General features: G+C 47.3%; 1 protein-coding gene and 1 long non-coding RNA gene across 4 annotated transcripts in view; one reads left to right on the top strand and one right to left on the bottom strand.

The window, feature by feature from the left end:
* Window positions 1-16,549, top strand: part of RETREG1 (reticulophagy regulator 1) — a 121,657-nt gene that overhangs the window by 67,297 nt on the left and 37,811 nt on the right. The window lies entirely within an intron of this gene.
* Window positions 7,348-10,393, bottom strand: LOC105070780 (uncharacterized). 3 transcript variants are annotated; one of them, XR_012503699.1, is made up of 2 exons: window positions 8,598-10,393; window positions 7,348-8,320 (listed from the first exon to the last, which is right to left on the bottom strand). It is a non-coding gene; the product is annotated as an uncharacterized LOC105070780 (long non-coding RNA). The 3 variants fall into 3 exon arrangements; XR_006725624.2 differs by having other exon boundaries at window positions 7,348-8,325; window positions 9,940-10,393; XR_835449.3 differs by having other exon boundaries at window positions 9,940-10,393.

The raw sequence follows: 16,549 nt of genomic DNA, 5'->3' as shown, positions 1-16,549 counted from the left end.
CTCCCTGGGACCCAGGAGCCGTGCTCATCCTCTCGCTGCCCCAAGCGGTCACCTCCTTCATTTTCCCCTGGGGTTGGCAGCTTAGCCTTCAGCATGGAGCGGGGGCTTCTGCTCCCGGCCGTAGTTAAGGACGGCTGGGGTGGGGGATTGAGTTTCCGAATCCTCTCTGAGGTCAGGGCTGCGCTGCAGCTCCGGAAATCTTGCTCGGCCTTGGCCTTGCTCCCACTCTGTGTTTGACCCCACAGACATTGGTAAAATGAGATGATCCTGAGTTCTTCCCGTGAAGATCCTTGAATAGACTTGAGAGCAGAAGTCTTCTGTATTGTGTGGGTATACTTGAGGAACGAGAATTCCTGCGCTTATCGGCTTGCGTTTCCTCCCAAAGTAGCAGCCCCTGCCTGCAGCCCCGGGGAAGGAATGTCACTCTGTCCTTAGCAGATGAAGGGCCCTGTGGGCGTGAAGTCACCATGCTGCCTGCATCCATCTCCATGCCTCGCACCATCCGTTTCCCTTCAAAGAGCCAAAGCCTTTGGTCTGTGGTCCCAGCCACACACCGTTTGAGACCCACTGCCATGCCCTCTGATTTGCCACTGCAGATGCTGGCCGCTGGCAGCCTGGCTGAGGCCTGGACATCCAGGCAGAATAAGGGAGGCATTCACAGAATGGGCTCCGAGGCTCACTGCCCTGGGGTCTCAACCTAGCTCTCTTAATGGTACCTGGTCCTGGGCAAGTTGAAAAACCTCAAAGCCTCATTTCTTCACTTTTGATATGTGGGGCGAATGAAAGGCTGTTTAATTCAGGGGGTGGCAGTGGGGATTAAAACGCATGGAAGCCCGCCAAGTGCCTGGCCCCTCGGCATGGGCTCCGGAAACCAGTGATTTTCTGGTCTGTACGGCTGTCCCGGGCCGGCAGGTCAGCCTCCGTGAGGGTGGGTGCTCTCGTCTGGAGGGACAAGACAGGCCAGTGGGGTGGGCGGGGACTGGTCAGAGGAAGAGTAGGCAAGAGTCTGGAAGGACAGGCTGAGAATGGACCCTTTGTCATCTTGGCACTCAGAGCTCAGCACAGGAGCGCTTTCTTTTTTTCCGTGAAATTGCTCTCCTCCCTGCGCTGAGGGCTCGTCTAGGGGGACCCTCCAGCAAATCCGTATTTGCAAAACCTTACCCCGGTCTGCCAAAATGCTCTGCCAGAGCAGGAGTCCGAGATGAACTTGGAAGCCCGTTAGTGATAAAACATTCCAACTCTAATTTTACTTTTTAAACCCCCCACGATCTCGGCATCCTTCTGCTTCGGTGCCATTGGCCCCGTGCCTTTGGTTGTACCCCCCAGGTGGGCTGTGGTTTTCCACCCAACCTGCCCTGATGCCTCTGTGCTGTTGGTATTTCCTGTTGGGTGGGCTGAGGGAATAAACATCAGAGTGCTGAGGAAGTGAAATGGGAGACGGGTTTGTCCCCTGTGTGTCTTGGTGGCGCCTGGGGAGAGGAGTTAAAGTGTGATGAAATGCTGGCATGTCCGGGCTCCCAGGGGGGACCAGGTTGGCGACTTGTGCTTTGTGCGGTGATCCTCTTAGGTTGACTTACAATCCTTATAGCTCTCGTTGCCCCTGGGAGTAATTGGATTCCTCGTATTTGAAGACGTAAAGGAGTGAGTTTGGGTCTGGTCAGCACTGTCTGGCTTCTGGGCATTTTGTGAGAGCCCCTCTCTGGGAGTGAACAAGAGGGCTCAAGGATTTCAAGCCCCCCGCCTCCCCCAGGGGAAGAGGCAGGCTTCTTCGTCGGTGAAAGCTGGTCAGAGAGCTGTGATGAGTCCCAGCGTTGGGATGGTCCATTTTGAGAGCAAGAGACATGCAGTGGGTGGGTGTGGGGGTGGGCACAGAGGACATAGAAGGACTCATAAAGCTCTCGCGTGCTTCTGTGCAATTTTAGATCAGCACCTACACGGAGCAGACAGCTCCTCTGTCAACCCCCAAAGCTGCAGCTGCGTGCATCCCAAACCTACAACTCCGGTCCTGTGGGGGTACTCCCTGCACTTGGCACCGCTGAGGTCAGGAGGAGCAGGACTGACGCTGACTGAAAACACACGTGTGGACATCTGAGAGCGAGAAGGGGAAAGAAAGGAAATGCGATGTAGACGGTCTGGTTTAAATTCTCCCTCATTAGGACCCAGCTTCTTGTAGCTCTTAAAAAGTGGCTCTCTTGCAAGTTTGTGTGTGTCTTCACTGGTTTCACATCCAGCTTTTCTACCACCCTGGGAGCTCTGTGAAGCAGAGACCACGTCTCCCTTATCCACCCCTGCACCCCCAGGGCCTAGTGCAGTGCCTGCCACTTCATAAGTGCTCAGTAAAAATGCTCGATGAGTGAATGAGTGACCTGAACCCATCGTTGCCAGGAGAAAGTTGGTAGCAGGAAACATTGCCGTTTGAGGGTTTGGAAGGGATATTTTAGCATCACAGCAGTCCCTGAGTATAATTCAGACGGGGCATCTGCTCTTAGCAAATTAGTAAGATGGTGGTTCTGAGGCTCATGTGAAAAGCGGCCAGTAAACACCCAGCAGAGGAGGGTGAGAACTGGCTGGAAATGCAGTGTGAACGTTACTGTGAGTGTGGAAACACCCCGGGTTCCCCTTCTGATTCATTCACACATTATCACATGGTTGCCTCGGCCCTGATAAGGCTGGCTGAAGTCCGCAGGGCCATCGCTCCTCTCCACCCGCTCTGTGCGTCCGCGCGCTCCGGCGGGTGGGGCAGGTGTGCAGGTCACCGGACGACCTCAGGGAGCATCGCTTCCCAGGGCGTGAGGCCAGTGGGTACCTTGTATCACGTGTCTTAGAACATGTGTAGACAACACGGTTCTCACACGTAATCAAGGTCTCAGCTACTTGGAACACACCCTGATGCTTGGAGTTTGTTACTGTTGTTGGGAAAGCGTTCATTACTGTGAATCAGTCAGTGGGTGTGGAGAAGACGTGTCATTCTTTTTCGCTGCCCAGACCTTTTGAAGGACTTTCCCCTGGAGGAGAATTTTCTGCCTTGTACCTTCATGCAGAGAATTCATGCCTCTATCTTCTTGTTCAGGGGATTTGTAAAAGTTTCTTCAGAAATACGTAAATGATCCAGGTGCACTTTGCAAAAATGTTAAAAACGGCATCTAGGTAATTGCTTTCATCTTTCCCTTTTAGTCTGCATGGAGGCCCAGCACGAGGAAACAAAAAGGGGAAATAAAACAAAAAGGGAAACCTTTGGAACACTAATGAGTGAGATGAATCCCCTGATGTTCTGGAAAACCACATCAGCAGCCTGATACCCACAGACCTGAGTGACAGACACGCTACTGACGTTCAGCGTCACCAGGTCTCCACTGGGTATCAGGACGCACTGCTTGGTCTCAGGGTCTGCCTTCCTGTGTCTGCTTTTAAAAGAAGGTTTCCAAGGCCGAGGAGGACACGGTCCATTCCCTCCATCCCAGCATCCTTCACAGGTCAGCAGGGCCCCGGAAGGGCCGACGGCCCCCTGATGCTGTGCTCAGGATGCCGCTTCCTCTGGTGTAAAGGAACCCTGCAATTGGAGGAGGAGCACGCGGAAACCTTCCCAGTCGGTTTGCTCGCTGCACACGCTGTAAAGGGAAGCCTGGTTCAGAGCTGTCTGCCGCCTAATTTGTTAAAAGAAATCCTGCTTAATGCTTCGGGGACCGCGTATCCCCCCTGCAGCTCTCTCTCGCCACGCCCCCTTCCCGGTCCCCAGCCACAGCACCAGGGGTCGTCTTGCTTCCACCCGCAGTTCTCCCCACTCCCAACCCCAGCCAGGCCTTTAACATCACTGAAACATTTCTTCCCGGGGAAGCCCTGTCTGCTGGCCGCAGACCCCACGCATGCATCCCGTGCTCATGGTGGGCCTCTCGTATCTCTGGTACTTTCCCTGTCATCACCACGCCTCTCACACTGCCTGGTAACTGCTTGTTGAGTCGTCTGTGTTCTCCGCCAGACGTGACCTTGGTGATAACAGAGAGCATGTCTAATCTTTGCCCTCCTGTTGATGTCTGGCCTGCAGTTGCCGTCCATGAACTGTTATTAAATGAATCAGCCATTTAACCAAACTATGAAATTAACAAGCACGTGTGACAAGTCTAGAACTATGCTCTGAGCAGTGGGTGAGTCAACAGAAGAAAAACGTAGCCCTGGCTCAGCCGTTCGCCAGCCCTGTGGCCTTGGGCAAGATGCTTTGCCTTTCAACCTCAGTCTCTTCATCTGCGAAAGGGGTTTGAACAACACCTTCCCCAAGAAGTTTCAAGGATTATGTGAAATAACTAATATAGAGCACTGGGTACCTAGTAAGCACTCCTTGGTGCAGTTATTTTTATCTTTCTTCAAGAGGTGAACTGGCCAGCAGTAATTAAAGATCAAAAATGAAAGAGTAGGAAATCTAAAAAAATTAGTTTCATGTATTCCTTACACTGGTATTCTGCTGACAGAGAAAGGAGAGATCATTGTGATTGGAGAGAGCACCGTGGAAGAGGTAAGATTGAATCTCTGTCTGTCTCTTGTATTTTTTTTTTTAAAACAAACACAGAAGTAGGACAGTCGAAGTGCTTGCCCTGTTCTCAGGGTTTTGCACATGACAACATTCTCGTTTCATCTTATACACTTGATCTAATCCACTTTACAACATTTACATATGCGTTAAGTCTTCACAGCACCTGTTACGAAGTACTGTTATGATGCCCATTTCACAGACGAGGAAACAGGCACAGAGAGGTTAGGTAACTTGCCCGAGCTCACACAGCTGGCGGGTCGAGCCAGTATCAGAACCCACGCAGGCTCTCTGCTGTGGTCTCTTGGCAGAACTGCCCCTGGGAGCCCAGGCCGTGTGCCAGCAGTGAGAGGACAGGACACCAGAGGCGGCCCGTTAGTGGTTTATTGCTTAGGCCAGGAGTTACAATCGCATTGAGAAGTGAATAACATTTGGCAACAGAGGAGAGGATGGCAGCCTGGGTGGGTTTCCTGAAAGTGGACGTGAGATGGAGATGAGCTGCAGCATGTTTGTTTGGATCAACACCTGGAAAGGAGGAAAAGGAGGAGTGAGCAGAGGGGAAGAGGAGCTCCATGCAAGGAGAACGGTATCTGATGATCAGAGACAATGAACCCGACCACGTGCAGGATAACGTGAACGGGAGAGCTTGAGTACGGTCTCCATGAACTTAAGGATACTCAGTGGTTAAATCTCACCCTCTACCCAGTTCCACGGCTTGTGGACTGACAAGATGCACAGTGATGCAATCAATGACATTAAAAAAGAGTAGCTAAGATAGCTGGGCATTCCTTAAGATGTTTGATGTACTCCAAGTTTCTGCTTGCTGTTGAGTAACGCCACCAAACAGTGCTCCCGCCGTCTTCGGTGGGACGGCGATGCTATCAAATCAGATGTGGATCCACCATGAAAAGAGTGTCTCTGGTTTGCTAAATTACTGAATTAACAGCGACTGCTGCTGGTTTGATTTGCATCTGATACGGTAAGAGGCTAATTATATGACAGGGTGACCCACATGGCGGGACAATTTCAGTCATAGCGACACAGTGTTTATCCGGATAGCAAACAGTCAAGCTGCTAATTCAAGATACAATCTTTTCCAGAAACTCAGCCAATGCAATAAAAAAAACAGCCTTCTCCATTCCTCACACAGACTCTCCAGTTCTAGGAAGCATGACAGCTTATTTTCTTGTCAACCACCGATTTAGAATTTATTTACTGATGACCTTTTTCCTTAAGTATTTTTGTAGCAGATAATTTCCATTCAAAAGGATAATCAAGACACCAAAACACAGAATCCCAACTTTGTTTTCATTTTTAGATTTCTAAAGGTAGAATTCCACACTTTTTTTTTTTTTTGGTGCATTTTCTCTGATTACAAAAGGAACACATTTAGGGGGAAATTTTTGAAAATACTTAAAGTACACAAAAGAAAACAAGGACCTTAGAGATAATCACTGTTAATATGGGGCTCCACTGTTTCTTCCAGATACTTTTCTTTAATCAGTTGCAGGCAGCACACGTTTATAGCTTGTGGTCTGTGTGTGTGTGTCTGCACAAGATACAGAGAGGTTGGCCCGCATTCATTCGTGTACGTGTTGTCTGGGCGGCAGCAGTGGGGTTGATTAACTGTGGCAGAGACCATGTGCCCTACAAAGTTGGTGATATTTACTATGGGACCATTTGCAGAAAAGTTTTCCAACCTGTTTTAATATGTCAGGCATCCCAGGCCATTAGATGGTCTTCAAAAATGTGCTTTTAAGGACTGTGTGGAGTTCAGGTGAGAAGACTGAAGTCCTGTGTGGTTTCACCATGTTCCTATTCCACGCATTTAATCCATCAGTAAACACACTGGGCCCCGAATCCAGCATGTGGCCCTGACCTCCCCCCCCCCATACTCTGTCATCCTCTTGGACCTGGGCCAGATCTTACCCCTAACTGACCCCCAGACCTTCTCCTGACCCTGAAGAGCAGGTCTCCACATAGCGGCCAGAGCTGACTATTTTGGTGACTTACCATTCTCCTTGGAAATCAGTTCGTACCCGACATACATGAACCTCGAATGTATGGTGCCGGCCCTCCTCTCCCTCACCAAGATCCAGGAAAAGCGTTTGGCCACCTTGACTATATAGGCTTCCTGGAATATAAACTTAAAGGGCCCAATTTTCTACTTGTACTAATTGTAACCACTGCAAAATCACTGTTAGCTGATTCAGTTCTGTAGATATACATATAAAATCACATCTTACTTACATATTAGTTTTAAAATACTGCTTCTCCTGGTCTCCCTTTGTGTCAGTTTTATTAAAACTAGGGCCACTTTTTGAGCCTGATGCATTTTCCAGAGCAAGTAATCCTCATTCCTAATTTATGATGGAGGACTTTAATAAAAGCAGAATCACTGGAAGTTGTATCAAGCTATAAACAGCTAATTTAATCAATCTTTTTTCCCCCTCGTTTTATCTCCCCTCCAGTTTTATTGAGATGTAATTCACATATAACATTGTATGAGGTTCAGGTGTATAACTTAATGATCTGATATATATACTGCAAAGAGATAACCACAATGTCTAGTTAACATCCATTACCATACAGAGTTAGATTTTTTTTCTTGTGATGAGAACTTTTAAAATCTACTCTCTTAGCAACTTTCAAATACACAGTACAGTATTATTAACTCGGGTCACCGTGCTGTACCTCACATCCCCAGAACTTACCTTATAACTGGAAGTTTGTACCTTTTGACCACCTTTCCCCAGTCCCCCCCCACGACCTCCACCTCTGGAAAACCACATTGATCAATCTTCATCACACGACTACTGAGTATATTGCTTTTAGAAGAAACTTTTGCAAAGTTTATTTTATAGTAACACAGCCCCTTCAGTAGTGAAGCCACACACCCACGAGTAATTATGAAATCTGTGATAAATGTCCTTCTCTTTAATTAGTCTTGTTTTTATTTTTTTCCTAACCGGTAACCTCTGTGACATCTAAAAGCTTCCCAAACCAGCACTGATGGAAGTCATTTCAGCCGTTCTTCCTATTCAAAATAAAGAAATTGAATGTACAGCTCTGGTATAGGGCAGATTTGGTAAGACCACAAATGCGTGACCACATCTTCTTTTGGAGGGATAATTTCAAGCGAAAGGAAGCAAAGCAGATTTTAAAGGAACGTGCCTGTTTGGAGGGACACGCAGGGCCGAGGGAGGCAGGATCTCAGCCTTGGAAGCCTGTTTCTCAGGCTGATACCACCAAGCGGAGCCTCAGTTTTGCCTGTAGGGTTTGTAACTCTGTGCTGTTAGGAACAGCTGTTTCTCACTGTCAGGGAGACTCTCTGGAATCTTCCATGAACGCAGTGGCACTTTCATGGCAAGAGAAGGGGTCCCATTCATCCTGGAAGACACACATAAACACAGTGTCCCCTCTTGCCTGTCCCTCCGCAGATGGTGTGGAAACACATGTTGTTCCTGGCGTCTTTCATGGCTCCTGACACGGGCCATGTTGAAATTTTTACTGCTTGTAAAATTCAAGACAAGGACATGTCTTAAACCGTCATTGCCCGCTCTGGTTTTCAGTACAACTTAGGATTTCATTGTCATATGAAAAAAATGTAAAGTCAAATTTGATGGAGAAATTCACCTTGGTTATAAATAAGCAGACTGAAAGTAGCGTCTGGCGGCGTGAATCCACTCTGAACACTGGTGATGAGCTGTGTGTGTGACGTTGCCATGGTTTGATGCTAAAAGTGGGTGCAGGTGAAGCAGCCAAGACTCGTTTCCATTTTCAAACCGTGGACTTCCTCTAGACTCAAAATAGGAAAGAAACATGAAACGTTAAGGACGCGTGGCACACGTGGAAGGGAAATCTGAACTTGGTTTCAAACCTGGAAATCTGATCAGAGTGAGGGAAAAAATGGCAGGTTATCGTGCTTTCACAAGAACACACTGGCGGCAGCTCCTGTGGGCAGACAGTTCCTCTCCCAGGACACGCCTCACGGCATCTGGCACCCTGAGGAGGGCCGCACGCAGCGCCCCACCTGGCACACATCCATGGCCTTTGCGCCCAAGTGTCAGCCCACCTCTGGCTTCTGAGTTCAGTCCTGGTGTTGCCCTTTGGTGATGACGCCGGGTGGGAGGGGAGCGAGACGATCTTGGAGGGGACTGGGTGCCCGCTGGTTAACTCCAAGCTCAGCTCTAGAGTGGGAGCCAGGGTTGGGCCAGGTGAGTGGAGTTGTGCCAAGAGAGCAGAGAGGTAGCCTCTCCAGGTCAGGTCTCTTAAAGGGTTGGAGGAGGAGCCCTTGGAGCCAGCAGGGTGAGCAGAGTTGGCGGCTGGAACAATTTGAGCAACAAAATCAATGCTAGAGCCCTGGGTTATAATCCAAACTCTAAGTTCTTATGAGTCCACTTAAGACCTTATTGATATAAGTGACTGAATAAATAAGTCAATGAGGAGAGAGGAGTGACAGATCTTCCTTACAGAAGAATTCTGAATAATATATAGTGTTGCTCCCACATTCAAGGGGCAGAGCTGGGTCCCTGTGTACCACCTCCCTTCCCCCTTGAACATGGGTTGGACTTAGATTTGCCTTCAAAGAGTAGAGTAGGGAAAGGGAGAAACAATAACGTGGCGATAGAAAAACCGAGCAGACACTCTGTTATGCAGGTGAACCTCATCAGCGAGAAGTCCTGTAGACAGCACGGAGCCCCCGACGTGATGAGAAGGGCCGTTCTCCTCTGCGGTCGTTTGACCCAAACCCATAATCTCAATCTAATCATGAGAAAAACATCAGACAAAACCACACTGAGGGACATTCTGCAAAATAACCGATATCTACAAAATGCCCCTCAAAACTGTGAGGTATGGAACCGAGGAAAGAGGGAGCAACTCTCACAGACCAGGGAGATTGAGGACATTTGACGGCTGAGGACATATGACCGTGGTGCCCTGGGTGGGATCCGGGAAGAGAACAGGACGTTTGTGGGAAAACGTACAAATAAAGTCTGGAGTTTAGTTCATAGTAATTTACCAGTGTTGGTTTTTAGTTTTGACCAGTGTGTGGTGGTAACGTATATGCTGTTATGTATGTTATGTTAGCCCAGGGGAGACTAAGTGAGGGTTATCCGGGGGCTCTGTGTGCTGTCCTTGCAACTCTTCTGAAAACCTAAAACCATTCCAGAATAAAAACGTTTATTAAAATAAAACAAGCCTGTTATTCTTATAGGGGAGAGGTGCTGGGTACATAAGGAATTGTGGAGGCAGGAACTCAGAGATAACCCTGTCCCTCTTAATGGCCCAGTTTCTCTTCTTAGGCTCTTTATGGGTCACGTTTTGGATTTGTTTTGCTCTGTTTTTCTAAAGCTCATTGCTTTCTGCTAGTCATTGAAAGAGTTTTACTCAGACCCCGCTAGAAATGAACTCACTCACGGACAGCTTCACATCGCTGCTCGTGTCTTACTTGGAATCTTGAGGTGCCCGAGGGAGAGAAGCCACACAGTTTATTATCTGACGGTCAGACGGTGGTTGGGGCAGTAAGGAGACACTGGTCCACTGGGTCACTGGAGGGCTCTGTCCTACAGGAAAGCCGTGACGAGGTCTCTTAAGTTAAGGCTTCTTTCCCACAGACCAGGATCGGCAGATAACCCAGCGTCTCTTGCAGCAAATGCTCCTGACGGGGCTGGTTCCTCTTCAAAACTGCCTCGAGGCTGCAGGGTATTAGCAGGCCGGGAGCACATTCCCGGAAACCCTGTTCCCTGGAGGGGAGGTCCTCGTAGTGTCCGAGATCTCCCACCCCTCCCCGAGGCCGGGGCAGCAGGGTGAGCGCAGCCAGCCAAGGCCACAAGGGGATCAGATGACGCATGGCGATACAGGACTAGGAAGAGGCATTCTGGTCCCTGGACCCTTACCCTAAAACTAATAATGATTAACTATTTCGGGGTTGTTGAGCTGGAAAGTCTCCATTTCAGTTTGGCTTCTCCACAAAACACTGGGTAAATGGATAGCCAAGAAGCATCTTATCAGGTGCTATTTAAGGAATGAAAAGATACTTTTTAACACAGACATAAGCAACATGTGATAAGGAAGATTAACATATAACAAAAGTATTACATAATCCGCAGGTAAACCTAGGCTAAGGTTGCCCTCTGTTTTGCCCTGTATTTTTAAGTGAAAGAGATAAGGTTCGGTTTGAGCTGCCTGCCGCTCTTGTTTGAGTCCCTCCGGTCTTTGCCGTCCACAAAGACCTCTGTCTCCACGATCCGTGGCCTTAGAAATTTTCCATTTCCTTATGTTTACTGAGAGCAGTGAGATCGGCCCGACTTCTTCCTCTGCTGCGGCCATTTGTTCTCACTTTCTTGGAACCACAGATTCTCTGTCAAGGACCTCCACCCCTGAAATACACAGGGAGCCTTAGAAGAGAGCTTTAAATCAAGCAAGCAAGCAAGATTGTTCAGAAACAGGATTATCATTGTTCAGGATTATTCTGTGGAGGGAAGCGTGACGTTTGGCACCTTGGGAATTTGATGTCTACCAGTGTCTATACTCTTGCTGGACTTTTATAGATTTTTGGGGGAAGGTGGGTGGTGAGAGGGGGTTAGGAAGGATGAGAGGGAGAAGAGGTAAAAAGAGAGAGAGAAATCCCCTTGATATGGAGGCATGTCAACAGCGTTTTGAGGAGAGAAGGCATGAGGGCCGGTGGGAGTGAGACCGGTCACCAGTGACAACAGGCCCTCGGACATGGGTCTCAGACAAGTCTGTAGAGACCCTGTGCAGTGCAGTGAAATGGGTCTCAGTGGATGCAAGACACACAGACCAAGCCAGTGACGTCGGGTGATGTGACTCCTGAGGTCCGAACACCTGGCTTGTTTCACGGAGCCCTTTCCTCCTCGCTTCCTTAAGCCGTTGCCAGATGGCCTCTTCCTCCCCACATTTCCCGAGGCTACTCCTGTGCTCCAGGTTCCCTGTCCCTTCCTGCTCCCCTCCACCCGCTGTGACCCCACTGTGAACCCACTGAATAAGTCGGCAAGTGGGTTATTTGCAGGGTGTACACTTTGCTTTGTGGATTCAGGGGGTCCTTAACTCCTAAGTATCACAATTAAAAATTTAACAATATGTAATGATCTTTCATTAGGAAACATAAGAAACAAGGACCTACAGTAGGGCACAGGGAACTCTATTCAATGTCTTGTAATAACCTATAACGGAAAAGAATCTGAAAAAGACTGTGTATATGTGTAACTGAATCACTTTGCTGTACACCAGAAACTAACTTAACATTGTAAATCAACTATACTTCTGTTTAAAAAATACACATACACAGAGATCAGCGTGACAAAAGACGTGGCTGTCACAGGACACATCACTTGGAGGATGCTGTGTCTTTCTTGGTGCTGCCTGCTAGCCTCTGCCCCCCACTTCTTCCCACTCCTTCACCCCCTTTCCCCTTCTGCCGTTTGCTGACTCTTCTCCCATATTTTGGTCCTTCCTCTCTGGGCCTTTTCACCTCCACCAGGCTGGCTGGCTTCTCCAGCATCCCTGGGGCGGCTGCATCCATAAGTGTCCAAACCACACTTTCCAGACAAGTTTGCTCCATCAGTATCTTTTTAAAGGGGGGACATAGTTCAATTCATGATGGCCATTCAGATGATGGATGTGGCGTGGACTGGATTGGAAGGTATGAGAAGCACTCACTAACTAAACAGAATCATCTGTGGCAAAGATCTGGCTCCATCTGAGGGTACCTGCTGAGACCATAATAAATTATGTGATAATCAAAACAACAATCCAGCATAAATTAGCAAAATGGAAGTTCTGACAAATAAGGGTAAGAAATTGGTAATATATTGGGTTATCCTACAATTGATGGCCTAAATGGGGTACACGGATGAGAGTGAAAAGAGTCTGTTATTAATTATACCAGGACAAGAGATGCAACCGGGGACTGTCCCGGGCTGGAAAGTAGGGTGGCTATGGTGGTACCTGCAGGAAAAGGAGGGAGGAGGTTGACCAGAAAGCTGGCAGGACTTCAGAGACTCTGTGTTGGTTTTAGAGTGCCAGCTGTGTTTGGATGAAAATAAATTTGAGGAAAACTCTCCATAACACTAAGCTTAAAAAAGATAAAAGGCTAAAATGGGTAACTGGGCTGATACTAATTATTAATAAGAAGAAGACTGACCATCCAGATGATCTCGGTCATAGTTTTCCAGCTGTATCCTGTGCAGCTCTGGGTTTCCACTAGTTTACACCCTTATTCCACTTTTGCAAAATGCATCATGTACACTGTGAATTTTCACGAGAAACAAATTCTGTGTTGGCGACACCGGGAGTCTTTGGTCGGGTATGGGAGGTTCTTACCCTCTCGAGTCAGTGGGTGGAGGGAGGGCTGGCTCCTGCTTTCTTTCTCTCATTCTTTCAGCCAGCACATGTCTTCTTCTTCCAAGCGGTCAGCTCCTTGAAGACGGAAGCTCTTCCTGGTCTGGCTTGAGGGAAAAAATCCTGAGCCCGCCGGGGGCAGCATGCTCTCCTGAAGACCTTGTTTCCCAAGTGAAAGAATAGAGGGTTTTTTTATTTTTTCCCTTTTGTGACAGGAAGCCACAGAAAGTTTTCCCCTTCCATTTAAAAGTAACCTTTTTTCTTTTTCATGTTTTAAGAACTTTTTTTTTCTCATAAGAGTAATTTGTATTTGTTGCTGAAAAGTAGAAAATAGAGACAGGCAAAAAGAATAGAATAGAAAATATTCATTATTTTCTTAAGCCAGAAAAGAAAACCACAATTAATGCCTCTGTGTAGACCCTTTGAAGCACTTTCCCTTCCCCTCCCCCTTCCCCCACTTCCTCTTGTCCTATTTCCCCTTTCTTCAGACCTATCTTTGTTCAGATTATTTTCATCCGTGTATAATAAATGTATATTTTTACATCAGTGGGATACTTTGCATTTTGTTTTCTAGTCTCTTTTTTTTTTAAAGCTAGCTATATAATGGAAAGACTTTTATAATATGTCTCATCCTTTTTAGCGTAGGATTTCTTTGCACCATGATTTAATTAACCTCTCATTGATAGACCTCTAGGGTCTTTTTTCTTTTGCAATTATAAAGTATACTTGTATTTATTTTCTCTCTACATGTTTTTCTTTTATGTATGATTTATGAAGTACATAAAGTATTTTCAAGTCATATATGTACTCTGAAAATATATATGTGTGTAATTTATAAATGCACAATATTGTTGGATAGTGTATCCAGCTGGGGTGCTTGAGCACAAACGTTTGGTGGCCCCTAGCATGGGAAACAGATGATACTGGACGGAATGAAGACAGCAACCACAGCAGGCACAGTCACAAGAGTGGTTACAAAGACAGCTCAGTGTGTGAGAGTTGGTGGCACTTGGTGAGTGTCTTCTCCGGCTGGTGAGGAAGAGGGAAGCTATGAATATAGCTCCCATGTTTTTGCCTATGTTGACCATTTGGAGCATTTCTTCACTTACTGATGTAATTAATATTAACTAAGAATATCACCCTTAAATAATAGGCGTATGAGCTGTTCTAGGAGCTAGCTCTACCACGCTCTGTACAATTGTTGGGAGATGATAATGAACAAGAAGATAAGGTCCCTGTGTACCTTCTCGTGGGAGGGAGGGATTCAGATAGTGATGTGTCAGCAAGTAGTGAAGATCAACTGAGATACTGCTAAATTCTATGAAGAAAATGCCTCAGAACGTGGGATTGAGAGTGATGTGAGAAATTATTTTTTCCCAAAGAAAGAAAAAGAGACGAAATAGGGGAGGATAAGGGAAGAACAGGTTTCTAAGAGACGGTGCATCTGCTCTGGACTCGTTTTTGGAGATATTTGTGGGACTTCCAAGTATTGAAAGATAAACAGGCATGCTAAAAACTTTAAAGGTATATTGAGCAGAAATCAGTTTGAATCTGGTGGCACCAAACCAGAAGAGAGGGTAGGATGCTCCACTGACTGGAGCCAGGGGCAAGACGTTTATAGAGAAAGCTCGGAAGCAAAGCAAGAAAATCATTCGATTGGCTGTGTCCTCTGTGGCTGCCCGTACTTGGGAAACCCTGGCTGGCTGTTTGTGATGGATTGTCCTTATCTTTCGGTTTCTTAACCTTGCGGCATTTATGGGCTCAGGTTTTGCTTTGCTTACGCTGGCTTCTAAGGTTAGAACCACCTCGATCTAACGGCCTCCTTATTTAACTAATTGAACACAGGTCAGGGTATCTAGCAGTCACTGGTGTGTGGGTACATATGTAACAGCTGGCTCTGGGTGGGCAGGGGATAGGTTGTTGATTTGCAGCTTTTGCCAATTTCCATGCCACGGCTGATTGCAAACAAACTCCTTCACAGCACTGAGCATGGTGTGGGAAGAGATGTTAAGAGTTTTTTTCATGAGCAAGTCAGAGGCAGCTCTGGTGTACCACAGCTAGTGGGTGACAGGAGCTACAGATCCTCCTGGGTTTAAGATGGGGTTGTGTCCTGACAAACCCATCATAAGATGAAAACATCATAAGTCAGAAATGCATTCAATACACCTAACCTGCTGAACATCACAGCTTAGCCGAGACCACCTTAAACGTGCTCAGGACACTTCCATGAGCCTCCAGTTGGGCACCATCATCCAACACAAAGCCTGCGTTATAATAAAGTGTTGAATAGCTCATGTACTGAACACTGTACTGGAAGTGAACATCAGGATGGCTGTAAGCGTATTGGTTGTTCTCCCTCCTGATCACATGGCCGACTGGGCGCTGCAGCGTCACCAGAGAGTGTTGTACTACATTTTGCTAGATCGCGAAAAGCTCGAAATTCAAAATTCCAAGTACGGTTTCTCCTGAGTGCATCTCTCTTTCACACTGTCATGATGGCGAAAAATTATAAGTTGAGGACCATCTGTGTAGGTTTGGAGTTCTGGAGAGTGTATGACTAGGAATAGAGATTTGGGCACAGAGGTGAGAGTTGAAATTCCAGGAACAGAGAGATTTCTTAGAGAGATTGTGTAGCATGAAAAGGAAGATGGCCAGTGTTAGAACGCCAGGACTGTGCTCTCGAAGAGTGGTTCCCCCACCGGCAGCAGCAGCAGCAGCAGCCCCATCTGGGAACAGATTCACAGCCCATCCCACACTGATGGGAGTGAGTGAGGGTGGGGCCCACTCCTCCGTACTGTTTGAGGTTTAGGAAGCTCGGCCCTGCAGATCACCAAGCTTTAAGAGCTGGTTAGCAGAGGGACACCTAAAGGAACCAAGAAGGGATGTTGATGTTGAAAGGGGTGGGGCTGAGCACAGAAAGTGGAGTCTTCCAGCCAAGGATGGAGAGAGCATCAAGACAAAGAGAGTGGGCAGCAGGGCCGGGCCACTGGAGAGCAGGTAGACTAGATGGACAGTAAGTATCCGCTGTGTTTGAAGAGCAGTGTGGGCCAGAAGTAGGTTGTAATTGGTGAGGAGTGAGTTGGCCACAGACTACTGGTTAGGACCTTTGGTTGTAAAGGGCACAAGACAGAGATTAGGGACTAGAAGGAGATTGTGGTCGGGGTGGGATTTCTGGAAAAGGCCTGGGTACTTCTGTGGGCTGAGGGGAAGTAGAATTTGGGAGGGTCAGGAACTGGTGAGAAGAGGATGGGACACTTGATGCTACACACTGGAGATGAGAGGAGGGGAGGAATGAAGAACTTGGGATACAGCCTGGCCTTGAAGAAGTTCCTTATGGGGTCTTGTCTTCAGAGGCTGAAGGGAAGCGAAGATGGGAGAGGGTTTTAGTGGAGAATAGCAGAGGCTGAGTATTGAGGGAGAAAATGCTCAGTGGACTCTTCTCAGGGATGTTCTGATGATTTTTTTAACCAAAATACCCAAAATAATTTCAACATGTAATCAATATAAACATAGGTGATGAGATAGTTCCTTTTTTTAATTGAGCAACTTTATTCAAATACTGTCTATACTAAGAATGCAGAGTCATCTCAGTGGAACCAATTTCATTGAAATTTGCTTTGAAGGGCAGATAAGTGAAGTAAGTTCTTACATATTCTTGAGAAT

The sequence above is a fragment of the Camelus bactrianus genome, chromosome 3, assembly GCF_048773025.1.
Source record: "Camelus bactrianus isolate YW-2024 breed Bactrian camel chromosome 3, ASM4877302v1, whole genome shotgun sequence".
Lineage (NCBI taxonomy): Eukaryota > Metazoa > Chordata > Mammalia > Artiodactyla > Camelidae > Camelus > Camelus bactrianus.
Note: the sequence above shows the minus strand (reverse complement) of the source record. Positions and strands in the feature narration are given on the sequence as shown.